Raw genomic sequence first — 18,171 nt, forward strand, 5'->3', positions numbered from 1 at the left:
ACTTTGAATTGAAATATTAAAGAGACTCTGTAACAAATTTTTCAGCCTTAGTTCTTCTATCCTATAAGTTCCTATGCCTGTTCTAATGTGCTCTGGCTTACTGCAGCCTTTCCTAATTGCACTGTCTCTGTAATAAATCTTATCTCCTTTCCTCTGTCGTGTCTGTCGGGCTAAGGCTTGAATGTGTGGAATGTGCAGGGCTGCTTGTGATTGGATAGAAGCAATACACACCCTCTGCAGGCCCCCTGCAGGCTCTGTATGACTCACACACTCTGTTTATGTGAGCCTATCACAAGCTGGTTAGTTTGTTTGTAAACACTGCCTAAAACTGTTAATTACAAGCCAGGATTGCAGCAGAGAGTGGCAGAAACAGCACAGAGGGGCATAGGAGAAAATAAGGCATAGAATGGTATGCTTTTTAGTGTAAGAATATTAGAGTACAGATTCTCTTTAAGTGATTTTATTGTTGGAAACCATTGTAGTGAAGGACATATCCACATATTTTTCTATCACGTACAAATATCTCTGACCAATCACTAACAATCGTTTTGTGGTCTCCTGTAGGTTTCCTTTATAATGGCACAAGACAGAAGACAAAACGTTGATTGTCTGTTCTTATTAAGGACATTTGTGTAGGTTCGTGTATTCCTGAACTGTTGAACGTCAAGAGTAAAGTTGAGATACTGGTAGATCTGCTTTTCATTAGAGTTCTTATCCATAGACACTCTTAAAGGACCCCTGAAGTGTGGGGAATATGGAGGCTGCCATGTTATACAGGGCCGGATTTACCATAAGGCACTGTAGGCACGTGCCTACAGGCGGCTGATGATGGAAAGGCGGCTCACTCCCCCCCCCCCCCCCCCCCTCTGAGTGCCCCTCTCCCTCCTTTTTTATGCAGAGTCCTGAGCAGAGTGTAAATGAGCGGTTACTCACCTAGGTCTCAGTAGTCCACCAATTAGCTCTCCCTTTAGTCAGGGGCACATCTACTTAATCACCAGCTAACGCCCATAGGCGTCGGCAGGTCTTAAGTGGTTTACCATGGCAACGGCCGCTTGATCGAGCGACCTTTCCATGTCAGTTCACGGAGGGTGTCTCCATGAACAGCCGGAGAGCCGCCGATCGCGGCTCGCCGGCAAAATGTAAACACGCGGGGAAGAAATCCCTGCTGTTTACATCATACGGCGCTGCTGTGCAGCAGCGCCGTAAGGCAGATCGGCGATCCCCGGCCTCTGATTGGCCGGGGATCGCCGGCATATGATAGGCTGAAGCCTATCCTACAATGCGCAGGACGGATATCCGTCCTGCGCCACTCACAGGGGGAGGGAGAGGGACGGAGCGCCGAAAATGCTGTGGAGGGGGGCTTTGAAGAGCCCCCCCGCAAAGCGCAGCAAGCCGGCGGCGATCAGACCCCCCAGCAGGACATCCCCCTAGTGGGGAAAAAAGGGGGTAAGTCTGATCGCCCTGGCATAATCCTGATCTGTGCTGCGGGCTGGAGAGTCCACGCAGCACAGATCAGGCAAACCACCCCTGGTCCTTAAGTGGTTGGTTCCTCTAGCTACCTACTCTGCACTCTGTTTCATTCTTCACTGTTCAGCTTGCTTCTTATCAGCCCTGATAAAATCCCCGACTGAGCATTCAGTCTGGCTTTGCTCAGGAATCTTTATTAGCTGAGTCTGTCTTCTCTGATGTCTATTCAAGCCCAAGCCTGCCCCCTTCTGGTTCTGCTATAATGACTTAGCTATACTGATTCCTGAGCAAAGCCAGACTGAATGCTCAGTCGGGGATTTTATCAGGGCTGTTAACCACCCTGGCGTTCTATTGAGATCGCCAGGGCGGCTGCGGGAGGGTTTTTTTTAAATTAAAAAAAACTATTTCATGCAGCCAACTGAAAGTTGGCTGCATGAAAGCCCACTAGAGGGCGCTCCGGAGGCGTTCTTCGGATCGCCTCCGGCAAGCAGAAGTAACAAGGAAGGCTGCAATGAGCAGCCTTGCTTGTTTGGCTTTCCTCGTCGCCATGGCGACGAGCGGAGTGACGTCATGGACGTCAGCTGACGTCCTGACGTCAGCCGCCTCCGATCCAGCCCTTAGCGCTGGCCGGAACTATTTGTTCCGGCTGCGCAGGGCTCGGGCGGCTGGGGGGACCCTCTTTTGCCGCTGCTCGCGACGGATCGCCGCAGAGCGGCGGCGATCAGGCAGCACACGCGGCTGGCAAAGTTCCGGCTGTGTGTGCTGCTTTTTATTTCATCAAAATCGGCCCAGCAGGGCCTGAGCGGCACCCTCTGGCGGTAATGGACGAGCTGAGCTCGTCCATACCGCTAAGGTGGTTAAGAAGCAGGCTGAACAGTGAAGCTTGAAACAGAGAGCAGGGTAGGTGTTTTCTCCAATGTTCCCACTGATATACAGTATATAGTAAAATACATGAGGCTGCTTCGTCTCTGGTTCACTTTAATACTGAGGTTCCTCTAGCTAGCTAAAACTAAAGGCACCTCTAGCTACTTAATATATTGAGGGTACTTCTGGCTACCTAATACTAATGGGCACCTGTAGTTTCTGTGATGTCATCACAGGGGGCGCTGTAACCAAGACGACAGACGCCGTGGGGAGGAAGCCGGAAGCACATGGAAGCTGTGCCTGCGGCGATCTGAAGACAGGTGATTTTTTTAACTGCCCGCTACCCCCCCCCCCCCTCCCAGTGCCCCCTTCTGCCAGTCAATAGATCCGGGGCACTATGGCAACAGGTTCCCGGCCGGTGCCCCGGATCAAAGGCCCTAGTGATACCCCTGGCAACTGGTATATTTCAGTTCTGACAAAATATTGTCAGAACTGGAAGGGATCACTGTAAGAAGAAAATGGTGAGCTTCTGAGAGGAACTGACGGTGAGGTTAGAATTTAATATCCAGTTGCAGCTACATCGTGTTTATTTTAAATAATTTTCCTCGCTTCAGGATCCCTTTAACCACCTGGCCGTACAAGTGGTCGCTTGGGGGCGCTACCGTGGTGGAAGACTGTGGCTGACCACTGCTATAACAATCAACTGCGCTGCCTGTCATGGTGATCATGGTTTGTTTACACCACCTCATGTGCTAACCCCCCCCCCCCCACTCCCCCTCGTGGCAGAAGCCCCAGCCAATAGACTTGGAAAGCATTGTTCTTCATTGCTTTTCCCTTCACTAGTTCCCACCCACTCCACCTCCTCCTCGTTGCCTTGCCTGCCCCTTTCCCTAGCAGCAGCCACACGGTTTGTTTACTGCGTGCAGGTGGTGCCGCCTCTAACTCTGCCCCACCACCTGAAGGCAGGTGACTCTCCTGGCCAGTGTGCCGGTGCCAGATGCCTGAGTGGAGACTGACTGTGCACCCTTGCTGAGCAGAGCCCCCGTGTGTGTGTGTGTGTGTGTGTGTGTGTGTGTGTGTGTGTGTGTGTGTGTGTGTGTGTGTGTGTTCTCCTCTCCCCGGCCCTGCAAACAAGTGGCTGCAGCCTGCATACAGTCAGAGAGTGCAGGCAGCCTAAGTTAAGCACGCCGTATTCAAAAAAGTGGACCAGAACTTTTGTACGGGACAGAAGGTAAACAGGGATTTTCTGGTGAAACATTGCCGCATTCCGATTATTTTCTGGTGAAACTGAAGCATTACGTTTATTTTCTGGTGAAACGCTGCCCACAATACGCTTATTTTCTAATGAAACATTGCTGCATTGCAATTTTTTTCTGGTGAAAGATTGCCACATTATGATTGTTTTATGGTGAAGCATTGCTGCATTACGATAATTTTCATGGGGGGGGGGCACCACGGGGGTGGGGTTGTTGGGATCTCGCCACAGGTTTTCTCGCTTGAAGTGACAAAATGGCTAGAGGCTCCCCTGCCCTGAACAACCATGCAGAGCAAGCAAATGTTTGACTGGATTTGCCACACGCTTGTTTCAGGTGTGTGATTCAGACACTACTGATGCATGAAAAATCAGCAGGATGGCAGGCAACTGTCATTGTTAAAAATACATAAATATGGCAGAATCATATCCCTCTCACTTTAGGGGCTTGATTCACACAGTTAGCACGCCTAAAAGCTTTGCATGTGCAAACTATGGCGCTAAGTAGTTTGCATGGCAAAGCTGTTACTGATCGTGTGCTATTTTAGCGTGCTTTGCGTGCAAAATAGGCTTATCACGCTCTTAAGCACGCGAAGCAGCTGATTTTGCATGCAAAGCAGTGCGCACAAAAGTTTGCATGCAAAGCGTGAAACTGTACGCGGGCAAACTTGCAAGCATATTAGCATGTTCAAAGCCAGTTTGCACGTGCCAGGGGAGGACTGGGACCTTTTGGCCTGGGGGGACAACACAAACTAGAGGCCCGTTTCACGGCATCCCCAGCCCAAAGCCATATCTTTCTTGTGTGCAAATCTTCAAATTGTGATGACTAACAGCCCCAGCCACACGCACACACACACACTATGTACCTGATGCCTAACCCCATTTCTCCGCACAATCTACCTGTCTGTGTCTGATGCCTAACCTTAAAGGAGTTATCAGGCTTTTTTTTTTTTTAATGAAAATAAGTGCTACTTACCCAGGGCTCGTCCAGCCCCAAGCTCCCAGCATGTCCCTTGCCGCAGCTCTGCAGTCAGCTGTTCACTGCCGCTGCCTCCCAGCCCCCGGCGATGACGTCAGGCCAACTGCGCTTGTGCAAGCGGCGCTGTCAATCACCGCCACATGGACCAGAGCGTACTCTGCAGACGCAGAACTACTGCGCCTGCGCAGTACACTCCGGTCCAAGTGGCGGTGATTGACAGTGCTGCTCGCACAGGCGCAGTACAGGCCGACATCCAGGTCGGACTGGTGCTATCGCCAAGGACTGGGAGGCAGCGGCAGCGAATGGCTGACTGCAGAGCTGCGGCGAGGGACATGCTGGGAGCGTGGGGCTGGAGGAAGCCCCGGGTAAGTAGCATTTATTTCATTAAAAATGCCTGATAACTCCTTTAAACAACCCCCCCCCCCCCCCACACACACACACACACACACACAAACCTACCTACCTGGTGATGCCTAACCCCACTCCTGCCCACCCACCATACAAACTACTTGTCTGACACCTACTCCCCCCCCCCTCCAACTACCTGTTTGACAGTGCCTAACTGCCTGCCTCCCCCCTCCCCTGCCGCCAATCACACCACAAGAAGAAAAAACATTTCCCCTCAGGCCAGGGTCAGAATGGGGATGATTATCACACACAAAAAAACTCAGAGGGCACTGGCCTGGGCAGAGAATTGAATTTGACAGCAGTAGCAGGCAGGCAGCAAAGTGTGAGTAACTCAGTGACAAGAAGGGAGAAGAAGTACAGAAACAAAATTTATAAAAAACACCTTCTCCTCTGGCAACCTGGACCCGACCTCCTCTATCCTCCTGTCTCCTCAGTCCTACACCTCCTCCTCCTCCACAGCAGCAAGCAGCTATAGGTGGCATCTCCAACTCCCAGCCCCAAGAGTGTCCGACTCCTCCAGCCAGGACAGCCAGCCAGCCACTCGTAGCCGCAGCTCCAGGCCCCCAGCCCCCCCAGCACAGAAAGCTGAAGAGTGAGACAGCTCACTCCGACGACACCTCAGGCACAGCAGCACAGGGGAGGACTGTGTCCGACTCCTCCAGCCAGCCAGCCACTCGTAGCCACAGCTCCAGGCCCCCAGCCCCCCCAGCACAGAAAGCTGAAGAGTGAGACAGCTCACTCCGACGACACCTCAGGCACAGCAGCACAGGGGAGGACTGTGTCCGACTCCTTCAGCCAGCCACTCGTAGCCACAGCTCCAGGCCCCCAGCCCCCCCAGCACAGAAAGCTGAAGAGTGAGACAGCTCACTCCGATGACACCGCAGGCACAGCAGCACGTTGCGGGCGGCAATGGCTCCAGGGGGGGTGCGGAGTCAAGCAGTTTCAACCCACCTGGCCGGAGAGGACCTAAGCTATTTGTGTCCTTGTGCCGCTCACATCCACCGCAGGCGCAGCCACGCACAAGGGCACACCACGGCCGGCCGCCTCAGCCCCTTCTTTGATTGGATACTTCAACTTGCCGGGAAATATCGCGCGAGGTTGCGATCCCCACTGCGAACCTGTCACCTGTGGTATGTCTGCGGCCGCTGCGTATAGCAGCGGCCAGCCCTAATTACTTAAGATTCGGGCAGCCCGGGGGGCAATTGCCCCCCGTCCCCCTGGGCCAGTCCTCCCCTGGCACGTGCTAAGGGGCTTTTCACTGGCGTGCTAACATTTAGCACGCTTCAGTGAATCAAGCTCTCGGGGCTTGATTCAGAAAAGGGTGCTAAGTGTTAGCACGCCAGTGAAAAGCCACTTTGCATGTGCTAACATGCTTTGCACGTGCTAAGTAGTTAGCACATGCAAACTACTCAGCACCGTAGTTAGCACATGTAAACTACTTAGCACCGTAGTTAACACATGTAAACTGCTTAGCACCCTAGTTTTGTTTTTTTTTAAAAATCAGTGTTTATTCAACAAAGAAAAGGAACATATGGCAGAATATGCAGTGTAGCAGTGCGCCTCCTAACTTTTCCAACAGTAGCTTCAGCATCAATTATCACTGTGGAAGATGAGAGGTATTGTTAACAATAATATAATGATCGTCACATGAAAATATAGAGCTCAGATTTAATTTAAATTGCCAAATATTCTATCTTTTACAAGATCATAATTAGCAAGACCAGGGGTATCTAACCATGGAGCTTAGCACCCTGGTTAGCACGGTGCTAAGTAGTAGTTTGCATGTGCTAACTACGGTGCTAAGTTTGCATGTGCTAACTACGGTGCTAAGTAGTTTGTATGTGCTAACTACTTAGCACCCTAGTTAGCACGCCCAAAGCCTTTAGGCGTGCTAACTGGGTTAGCACCGTTTACTGAATTGAGCCCTGTCCTTTAACAGAGCCTAAAATGAGTCTACTGTCAGATCCAAACACTGCAGAAAATAAAGCTCCATATGCATGTTCAAAAACTGTCACCCACAGTGATCGCTGATCATTCCTTAGTGCAGCAGTTCAAGGAACCTGCTCCAGTGGAGAAGGGAGGAGGGTTGTTGGGTGAAAAACCCATTGTTTGTGTGATTACGTACTAGCAAATACTACCAGTAGATAGCAGCACTGCAACATACTACAGCAAGCATCCAGCAAATACTGCAATTTTGAAAAGGAGAATGTTGCAATAATATTTTTTCTCCAGTAAATTGCAGCCCTGATTTATATTAATAAAAATAAGCACCTGACTGCTACCTTTTTTAGATCCCCTGCGAGGAACGTTGTTTGATGATGTTTATGATCATTATTGCCAATCTGTTAAATACAATTACGTTAAAATAAAAAATAAGTGAATCACATCCATGCAAAAGGTCTATAAAAAGGGAATTATAGAACAGTTTGCTACAATATGATAGAACTAAAAACGTGTCTCCCAAATTTTCTGTATAGTTATCCTGCCTACCTCTTACCTAAAGTACTGTCGTCTGAGTGAAAATCACAACTCTACCAATCCCCTTCTTCCCTATCACAGTAATCTGGATTGGAAGCAGCCACCTGGCATGATAATGTGACAAGCAGGTCACTAGGGATGGAATTCATCCTGGCATGGGTTCGGCAGCAGCAACCTTCCATCTCATAATGCTCAGTATAAGTCAAAGCAAACCAGTGGCATTCTCAAACCAGTGCGTCCCGACATGAACACACTTTCATCACAACTAATTCCATCTATTAGAAAGCTGACCTCAGGCCAGAGGTCATGCGGGGGGATTATGGGATGGGTGTTCTTCGCTGGCAAACCTGGTAAATTTCATCCCTACCATTGACACATTGAGACATTTTTTTATTAGATAAGCCAAAGGTGCCAAACAGTGCAGCTGGTTTACTGAAGTAAATATGCAAAGAAGCTTCACTTCCTTTATTTCAAACATCTAATTGGGCATTTTTTTTCCATGAAGCAACGCAAATCATGTTCTTCAGTGCAGCAACAATTAGAGGGCAGCAAGAGGCGGCTCCCCCCCCCAAATATCCCTCTCCTTGCAGTCCCTGTCTCTCCCTCCCTAGATGCGCGGCACTGGCTCATTCATGTGCTCTCAGCGCTCCAGCGATGGGATCTCCATTCGCCAATCCAGATTCCATGGCTACAGCGGTGCCTCATGTGACCTGTTACATGCTTTCGGGGACACATGAGGCGCTGCTGTTAGAGAGGAAACAGGACTTCACATGTGGCCACTGATCCAATTGCTAATCTGCTGAGAGCAGGCAAATGGTGCGGTGCCAGTGCAGCACATACCCGGCATCCTGGGGATCAGATGCTGCAGGCCAGCAGGGGGGAGATGCGGTCTTGGAGGAAGCAGAGGGAGCGTAGTGCCAGTGCCTGCAATGCACAGTCTAATGTGTCTCTCCTCTCCGCTCTGGCTTTGAACACACATATCGCGGGGGAGGTGGCAGAGGTCATCCTCACAATGTTTTGCTTTAGGCAGCAAAAAGTCTACAACCGGCCCTGATGCTGATACCGTAACTCTTGGTACATATTACCGGTAGTACCGGTAATATTGCTGTGCGCTGTCTACCCGTGGCAAATATTAATCCTGCTTAGTACATAAGGCCCATAAGCTGTACAGCCCATTTACTGTATACAGCAGCTGTGGGATGGAGAGTGTGTGTGTGGGGGAGGGAGTAGTAGGAGGGACGCACAAATTATCAGCCAAGAAATATACCATTAGTAGCAAAGAAAAGAGTCTTATATTGTCCTCCAGTACAGGAAGAGTTAAAAAAAAACTTCAGTTGTTATGCAAAACAGCGTATCTCAGCTCTTCGACCCACTGGGTTGAATACAGTGCTGTTTTCTGAAGCACTTAAACCGCCATTTTTATCTGGTGTGTGGCCACTGAGCTCCAATATAGCTTGTCGCAGCATACAGCCTTCTAAGTGCCGTGTCCTTCTTTGTCATTTGCCATTTTTATTTGTTTCGATTGGAGGGACGGAGAGTAGTACAGGACCCCCAAAAGCCCTGGGCCCCCCGCAGGGGCTGCCCCCTCAGTATTTACGCTTACAGATTCCTGAGATGTAATTTTCACCTGCCACTTAGTCTTTGAAGTGTACAAGATGTAAACATAACTTTTTTTGTTTTATTATTCTACGAACAAATGTTTATTTTGACTGCATCCATCTTGAACTGCCACAACATGTTGCCTGTGCCATTTTTCAGGTAAAGAGTCTGTAGTATTTACAGGGAGGCAGCGTGGAGCTTATGGAAGTACAACAGCTACGCATTCCAGGATGAGGATATATTTAGAAGCTGTGAAATGTACATCTGACTCATTCAGTAATTCCGCATGTGTAATGATAAATCTCCTGCAAATCCCATTTATCCCTTCAACTGAAATTAGATTTTTATTGAAGTTACATGTGTCATTTGGCTCCTGAAAAAAAAAGCTGACATAATTGACAGAATTAACAGAGAAGAACAACTTTACTGTCTAGTATTGACTAGAGATGGCCCGAACGGTTCCCGGCGAACTTCCGGTGGTTCGCGTTCACCAGTGAACACAAACTTTTCCGGAAGTTCAGTTCGCCCTCTTAAGGCACCATTAGGGTCAACTTTAACCCTCTACTTCACAGTCAGCAGGCACATTGTAGCCAATTAGGACTCCTGGAGTCCCACCCCCCCTTATAAAAGGCAGGCAGCGTCAGGTAGTGGACTCACTCATGTGCCTGCAGTAATTAGTGAAGGGATAGCTGCTGCAGACTCTCATAGGGAAAGATTAGTTAGGCTTTTGTAGGCTTCTTAGCTTGCTCCTAGCTGATTGTTATTGCTAAAATAGCACCCCACAACAGCTCTATTGAGAGCTAATCTTGTTCTTGTGATCTATTTTTTTTTTCTGTGTGTCCCACTGACACTTGTGTTGGATAGACAGCCTTCATACTGTGTGTACCACTGCCAGGCCCAGTACATTCAGTGACTACCTGTGTGTGTGACAGGTGCACATTGTAATACCCATTACTTCATATACCTACCTGTTGTTCACAGTGTACCCACCTACCTACGTGAGCGCACGCAGTGTCACTGTGCCTATCCGCTGTCCGCTACCTGTCTGTGTGTGACAGGTACACATTGTAATACCCATTACTGCATATACTTACCTACCTGTTGTTCATAGTGCACCCACCTACCTACGTGAGCGCACGTAGTGTCACTGTGCCTGTCCACCACCTGTCTGTGTGTGACAGGTGCACATTGTTTTTGGTCACTACTGCTGCTTTGCGTCCAATCCAGATTTTTCCCCGGGACTTTTGGCGTCTATCCCACTCCGCCATGCCCCCCTCCAGGTGTTAGACCCTTTGAAACATCTTTTCCATCACTTTTGTGGCCAGCATACATTTTTCTAGTTTTCCAAGTTCGCCTCCCCATTGAAGTCTATTGCGGTTCGCGAAAGTTCGGCGGTTCGGGCCATCTCTAGTATTGACATTACTTGGTAATATTCTGACTTTAAAGCCAGCCAATCACCACCATCTTGCTTCAGTCCCATCATGTGACTGGCATATCGGCTAGGTTCACCATGGACGTTGCATTCCCTATACATAATCAATTATCAAGGGGTGAGCAGCACAAACCAACTTTTAATGCAATTTTTTTTTTTGTGTGTGCTGCAGCCCCTCTGTATGTTATTTATATATATTTCTTGTGGGGATTGGGGTCCCCACTGCTGCGTGCATACTTTGCAAAGAAAAAAAAAATTGCATTAAAAGTTGGTTTGTGCTGCTCACCCCTTGATAATTGATTATAATTTTCCCCTTGTGAGCCTGCATAACCACGCCCACCTCTAGCACAGTTAAGCATATAAATGAGTGCATTGCACATGTCCAGAGAGTTCGTTTGGTAGCTAGTGGAAGGTGAGGTGTTTTTAATCTCCTTTTCTCCCATTTAGTTGACTCTTGGGGTTTTGGATTAGTTCCCACTAGACTGCTGATAAAAACTAGCATTGTATGGTTAGAGTAGGACTCACCAGATTGGGGACACTTTGGCGCAGTTGGTGAGCTTAAGCGCGTTAAAGCGTAACCAAGAGCCCCTGTCACTGTTTTTCCTGTTGTGTGCTGCAGCCCCTCTGTACAGGGTTGCTCATCCGGATCCCGGGTACCCGGGTTAACCCGGGTATCCGACCATTTTTACGGTATCCGGATCGGATCCGGATCCGGATACCTGGGCCACTATCCGGATAGCTCTATCCGGATATCTGGCCGCATAATCCGGATACCCGCGGATATCCGTTCTACTATCCGGATCCGGATAGTGTAACTAAAGGGAATGATGTCATTCAGCCAATCAGAGGGCTCCCAGCAGAAGCCCTGGCAACCAAGCAACCAATCACAGACAGGAACCTTGGCCAGTCCCTCCTGTATATAAGGAGGGGGGCCATGATGAAAAAATCGTCCTTGCTGTGACTGCCACTGAGATAGTCTGTCCAGTGTGTATTGTTAAGCAAGTGAATTATCCCAGTGATAAATCCAGCGTTTTTATACACCAACACCTGCTGTATATAACACTGTTGTCCAGGGGCGTCGCTAGCCCTGTTTTAGGGGGGCACGTGCCCCCAATCTTTCCTGGGGTGCCACGGATCTCCGCCCGGCCGCCCCCTCTGTCAAGACTCAGCGGCTCCCTCCAGCCGCCGCGTCACTGACAGTCTCAGACCTCAGGATCAGGCGGTGAGCCGGCGACCAATCGTGCGGGCGCTAGGACCCAGCGCCCGCACTGATATGCGGAAGTGACATCACTTCCGCATATCGAGCGGGTGCGTCCAGCGCCCGCTCGTACATCTGGTCGGGTCGCCGCTGATCCTGAGGTCTGCTGAGAGGTAGGGGGGGAGCGGCGGCGGCTAGAGGAGGGGGCCTCCCTGTTACTCACTCTCTCACTCACTAAAGGGGCTCCCTGGCACGCACTCACTGCCTAAAGGGGCTCCCTGGCACGCACTCACTCCCTAAAGGGGCTCCCTGTCACTCACTCACTGCCTAAAGGGGCTCCCTGTCACTCACTCACTCCCTAAAGGGGCTCCCTGTCACTCACTCACTGCCTAAAGGGGCTCCCTGTCACTCACTCACTCCCTAAAGGGGCTACCTGTCACTCACTCACTCCCTAAAGGGGCTCCCTGTCACTCACTCACTCACTCCCTAAAGGGGCTCCCTGTCACTCACTCCCTAAAGGGGCTCCCTGTCACTCACTCACTCCCTAAAGGGGCTCCCTGTCACTCACTCACTCCCTAAAGGGGCTCCCCCTGGCACTCACTCACTCCCTAAAGGGGCTCCCTGGCACTCACTCACTCCCTAAAGGGGCTCCCTGGCACGCACTCACTCCCTAAAGGGGCTCCCTGTCACTCACTCACTCCCTAAAGGGGCTCCCTGTCACTCACTCACTCCCTAAAGGGGCTCCCTGGCACGCACCCACTCCCTAAAGGGGCTCCCTGGCACGCACTCACTCCCTAAAGGGGCTCCCTGTCACTCACTCACTCCCTAAAGGGGCTCCCTGGCACGCACCCACTCCCTAAAGGGGCTCCCTGGCACGCACCCACTCCCTAAAGGGGCTCCCTGGCACGCACTCACTCCCTAAAGGGGCTCCCTGGCACTCACTCACTCCCTAAAGGGGCTCCCTGGCACGCACCCACTCCCTAAAGGGGCTCCCTGGCACGCACCCACTCCCTAAAGGGGCTCCCTGGCACGCACTCACTCCCTAAAGGGGCTCCCTGGCACTCACTCACTCCCTAAAGGGGCTCCCTGGCACGCACTCACTCCCTAAAGGGGCTCCCTGGCACGCACCCACTCCCTAAAGGGGCTCCCTGGCACGCACCCACTCCCTAAAGGGGCTCCCTGGCACGCACCCACTCCCTAAAGGGGCTCCCTGGCACGCACTCACTCCCTAAAGGGGCTCCCTGTCACTCACTCACTCCCTAAAGGGGCTCCCTGTCACTCACTCCCTAAAGGGGCTCCCTGTCACTTACTCACTCGCTAAAGGGGCTCCCTGTCACTCACTCACTCCCTAAAGGGGCTCCCTGTCACTCACTCCCTAAAGGGGCTCCCTGTCACTCACTCACTCACTCCCTAAAGGGGCTCCCTGTCACTCACTCCCTAAAGGGGCTCCCTGGCACGCACTCACTCCCTAAAGGGGCTCCCTGGCACGCACTCACTCCCTAAAGGGGCTCCCTGGCACGCACTCACTCACTAAAGGGGCTCCCTGGCACTCACTCACTTCCTAAAGGGGCTCCCTGGCACTCACTCACTCCCTAAAGGGCCTCCCTGTCACTCACTCACTCCCTAAAGGGGCTCCCTGTCACTCACTCACTCCCTAAAGGGGCTCCCTGTCACTCACTCACTCCCTAAAGGGGCTCCCTGTCACTCACTCACTGCCTAAAGGGGCTTCCTGTCACTCACTCACTGCCTAAAGGGGCTCCCTGGCACTCACTCACTACCTAAAGGTGCTCCCTGTCACTCACTATCGGGGTCCCTGTCACTCACTACCTAACTGGAGGCGCCTGTCACTCACTAGCTAACCTGGGGGTCCCTGTCACTCACTACCTAACTTGGGGGGGCTACCATATTAAGGGGGCATTCTGCCTATTTATGTGAAATGCTGTCTATTTATGTGCCTCATGACTGCTGAATGTGTCTTGTTGGGAGCCTTATGATTTGTTGGGGGCCTCATGATTGCTGAATTTGTCTTGTTGGGGGCCTCATGATTTGTTGGGGGCCTCATGATTGCTGAATTTGTCTTGTTGGGGGCCTCATGATTGCTGAATTTGTCTTGTTGGGGGCCTCATGATTTGTTGGAGGCCTCATGATTGCTGAATTTGTCTTGTTGGGGGCCTCCTGATTTGTTGGGGGCCTCATGATTGCTAAATATGTCTTGTTGGGGGTCACATGATTGCTAACTGCGAGACTATGGAAAAAGCTGAATCCTTATCATATGAGACAATAGCATTAAACCTACTTTTTTAGCGTTTTAAAACAGAAAATAAAACTGGGAGGTTCTAAAAAATTGAATACATTTTTCAGGAGTAGGATGGATGAAATTGTTTATCTTCACAGTTTATTTTCAACTTGGATTTTCCATAATGTTTATGTATGAGTTAAAACGTTTGTACAGTATTTAGTTTAAATTGCTGTTGCCACTTTGCGATAGATACCGGTAAGTGACTTTTGGGTTGCAGTTTGGGCACTCGGCCTCCAAAAGGTTCGCCACCACTGTCCTAATCTGATGTCCCACCATTGCTAGGTTCATGTAAATTTGTCTCCACCCGTTACCACACCTATATTCTGGTCCATGGCCCACCCATTTTTTGGTGCGGCGCGATAAGCACGCCACACAACGTGATCGTCATATTTTTGGCACGCTAGCTGCAGTGTGCTGAATTCTGCTGCCTACAGTATGTACAGTATACGCTGTTCTCTAGTGCTTGCACTGTGTGCTGATTTACCTCCAGTGTGTACAGTGTAAGGTGTTACTCTGTGCCTTTATTGATTGTAAACCAGCTGTATTGTATGCTGATCCCTGCTACTTTCAGTATGTACAGTATTAGCTGTAAAGCCTGGTACACACATACAATTTTGATTAGCCAATTTTAGCTCTGTTCATAAAATTCATTGTCTGTTGGCCCACTTACTGCACGGGGGTGGGAAATTGGGGGTCAGTGATTGACCAATCAAAATTGTATGTGCGTATACATCTTTGATCTATGCCTATACTGATTGTAAATGATCGAAATAAAGGACAGGGGGCTCCGTCCAATATTTCGATGGGCAGGCCCGTTATCCGTAGCTTACACCGCTGCTAAGTTCATGTACATTTGGCCCCACCCATGGACACGCCCACTCACCGCATGGCCACACCCATTTTTTGCCGCACATGTACCTCCCCGCCTGGTGCCCACAGGTGCCACTGATCTCCAAGGACCCTAGAAACGCCCCTGCTGTTGTCTATTGTAGTGTAGCTAGTAGTGTTTTATATTGTTGTAGTTAGTTAGTGTGTCAGTCTGTGCTGTCTGTGTGAGCTGCGACAGTCTCTGCTGCTGCAGCTTGCAGGCAGCAGCTCTGCTATCTGTGTCTTAGTGTGCTGCTGTTTGTGCACATAGGCCAGTGCTGGTGCTGCCTTAGCTACACAGTTGCAGGATTACTGTGTAGTGTGTATTTGTATTTTGTGTAGTTCAGTACTGCAGTCAGTGCTAGTTGTGTTAGACTAGTACTGTCTGTGTGTGAGTGACTACTGAATTTCTGCTGTGTCTTCTTGATCTTGAGTGTCAGTGTGACAGACCGTCCGTTAGTGTGCACACTGTGTTCTACTGTGCTCTGTCTGTATTTATCACCCCCCAATTTCAATAAAGTACCCCACATCCATCATACGTGCAGTATGTCTGCTGGCACTGGCAGCCGGGGGAAGGCCATAAAAGGCAAAAAGAGAGGGAATATTGCTGGCACCGTCACCGCCAGCAGTTCTGCCATACTGCCCATTCAGCCGGTAGCCACTGGCCGTAGACGCACTGGGCGCCAAGCTGATAGGGGGAGTCACGCTGTAGCGGCGCAGCAGCGCGTAGCGTCAATTTTTCAGCAGGGTAGGCGGCGCAAATTGGAGGAGAAAGACGCCGAGCCTGTGATGCAGCTAATGTTGGATGAGCAGGGCACCAGCAGCTCTGCAACAGAGAGCTCCACCCCCACCACCACTCCTGTTCGCAGGAGCAGCAGCAGCCGCCCAGCAGCAGTGCATGGGGACTCGTCGTCAGTCATGTCGACCCCAGCAGGCAGCCTACCCTCAAGTGCTGCTGAGTTGTTTAGTCCAGACCCCACGAGCACAATCAGGCCTGTAACCACAGAGGTTGAGGGGGATATTCTTTCCCAAATGGGATTTATGGCTGAGTCACAGATGGTGACGGTGGTTGTTGGGGAGGGGTCCTACTCCTTGCCCGATGTGTCAGACTCAGCAGAAGAGGAGTTGGGGTCCACAACATCCCATCAGTTGTTTGAGGAGGGGGAGTCTGGCGATGATTATGATGATGAGGCGAAGGACAGAGACTACCACCAACCACAGGAGGGGCATGTTAGCTCCTCTGAGTCTGAGGAGGAGGATACGTCGGTGGGTCTGGGAGAATCATGATCTCTGAAATTGGCAGGAGCAGCAGTGAGCAACAGCCTGCTGCTTTATCTTCTTCCGCTACCACCAGCCGCACCACTCAACCCCAGGCCCCAACCCCTGCAGCAACAAAAGTAACAGCAGCAGGGCGTAAGGGGAAATTTTAATCCCCTATCTGGAATTATTTTAATCTGCCGTCACTGGACAGCAAGTTTGTCACCTGTAAGGGGTGCCTGGTGAAGTTGAGCAGAGGTAGCACCCCCGCCACCTATGGCACCTCCAGCTTAATAAAACATCTGGCTGGTAAACATCACAAGGAGCATGAGGAGTTCTTGAGGCTAAAGGAAGCTGGCACTGTCAGTGTTCCACCCCAAACCACCACCGGAACCCCCTTTTCCACTCCTACCGACACTGAGGCCTGTTCAGGCAGCCAGTTCTCAGTGATCTCCTCTGCTCCCTCCTCGGCTTCTCGTGCAAGCCAGAAGCGACACCAGACCCTGCTGACCGAGGCGTTTGCTATTAGGGCTCAGCCTCCCAGCAGCCGTCGGATCCGCCTGCTCAACGGCCTGCTTACACGGGCCGGCCTCCCAGCTCCTCCCGTACTCCTTTGTGCAGGAGGGGAGCGACATGCGCGCACTCCTACAGTGCGCAGCGCCGGATTGGCCTGTCCCCAGCCGGCACTATTTCTCACGGACGGCCATGCCAGCACTACACCGCTTCGCAAAGGCCAATGTGGAACGTGGGCTTGATCAATCGGTGGGTGAGCGGGTCCATGTGACTATGGACTCGTGGAGCAGCCGGTTCGGGACAGGCCGCTATTTGTCCTTCACCGCACACTGGGTCAGTTTGGTGGAAGTGGGAGAGGAGGGGACAGCAGCATCATCAAGCCAGTGGGTGGTGCCACCCCACAGTAGGGTCAGGGGAAGTGCAGCAAGTGCCTCTGCTCCGGTTCCACCCTCCGGCACACCCTCTGCCGCCAAATGCCCCCGCCTCAGCAGCAGCAGTGTGAAGGCCCGCCACTGCCAAGCACTGCTGGAGATGGTCAGCCTGGGCAAGCAAAGCCTGACCGCAGAGCACGTCCTGGACAAACTCAAGGAGCAGGAGAGGCGTTGGCTGACCCCCAGAGGCCTCAGAGTCGGAGAGGTGGTGTCCGATAATGGGGCCAACCTTGTCGCTGCCATCCGCCGGGGAGACCTCACCCACATCCCCTGTCTGGCCCACGTCCTGAACCTGGTGGTTCAGAAATTTTTGAGCACCTACCAGGGGATGGAGCCACTTTTAAAAGCTGCTCGCAAAACGGTGGGTTATTTCTGCCGCTCGGGCGGTGCCTCATCGGCCCTGGAAGCTGTGCAGCTGGAGCTGAACCTGCCACGGCACCGTCTGATTATTGACGTTCCAACACGGTGGAATTCCACCCTGGCCATGTTGGAACGTCTGGTTGAGCAGAGGCAGGCTGTCAACCACTACTTGGCCAAAGCCACCGCCGATGCCACCACCATGTACAGGAGCAGCACCAGCAGCCACCTCCCGGAGATGATACGGATTGCTGAATGGAGAAAAATGCAGCTGGTGTGCATGGTCCTGGCACCCTTCCTGGAGGCCACCGACTTGGTCAGCCGGGACCGGGCGTCAGTTTGTCAGTGGGTGACCATGGTGTGCATGCTGCACAAGGCCCTGGATGGTCTGATTCAAGTGGGAGAGAGAGACTTGATCCAGCAGGAGCAGCAGGCACCTGCGCAGTCCACCTCTGTGCAGCAGGAGGAGGAAGAGGAGGTTGAGAACTTGGAGTTGGAGGAGTTGGAGGTCCCTGACCATGAGGATCAGGAGGCACTGCCGAGTGCAGCTGCAGTGGTGCGGGGGTGGAGAGAGCAGGGGGAGTTTGAGGAAGAAGAGGAGGACAGCACTTATGAAGATAATGTGCCAGCAGATATGGCAGCCCTCTTCCCCATGGCAGCGCACATGTTGCAGTGCCTGCTCAGGGACCCAAGGGTCAAAGAGATGCGTGGTCGGGAGGACATGTGGATCACCCTGATGCTGGACCCACGGTTGAAGGGGAAGCTGCATC

The 18,171-nt window shown here is 51.6% G+C and overlaps 1 protein-coding gene across 1 annotated transcript in view; it reads left to right on the forward strand.

Moving 5' to 3' along the window:
* Positions 1-648, forward strand: part of LOC137518138 (ATP-dependent translocase ABCB1-like) — a 100,984-nt gene extending 100,336 nt beyond the window's left edge. Inside the window, exon 23 of the mRNA XM_068235519.1 lies at positions 565-648. The gene's annotated coding sequence lies outside the window, so the exon portion shown is untranslated. The remainder of the gene's footprint in view (positions 1-564) is intronic.
* The last annotated feature ends 17,523 nt before the right edge of the window (positions 649-18,171 follow it).

Source organism: Hyperolius riggenbachi, chromosome 5, assembly GCF_040937935.1.
Source record: "Hyperolius riggenbachi isolate aHypRig1 chromosome 5, aHypRig1.pri, whole genome shotgun sequence".
In the NCBI taxonomy this organism is placed as follows: Eukaryota; Metazoa; Chordata; class Amphibia; order Anura; family Hyperoliidae; genus Hyperolius; species Hyperolius riggenbachi.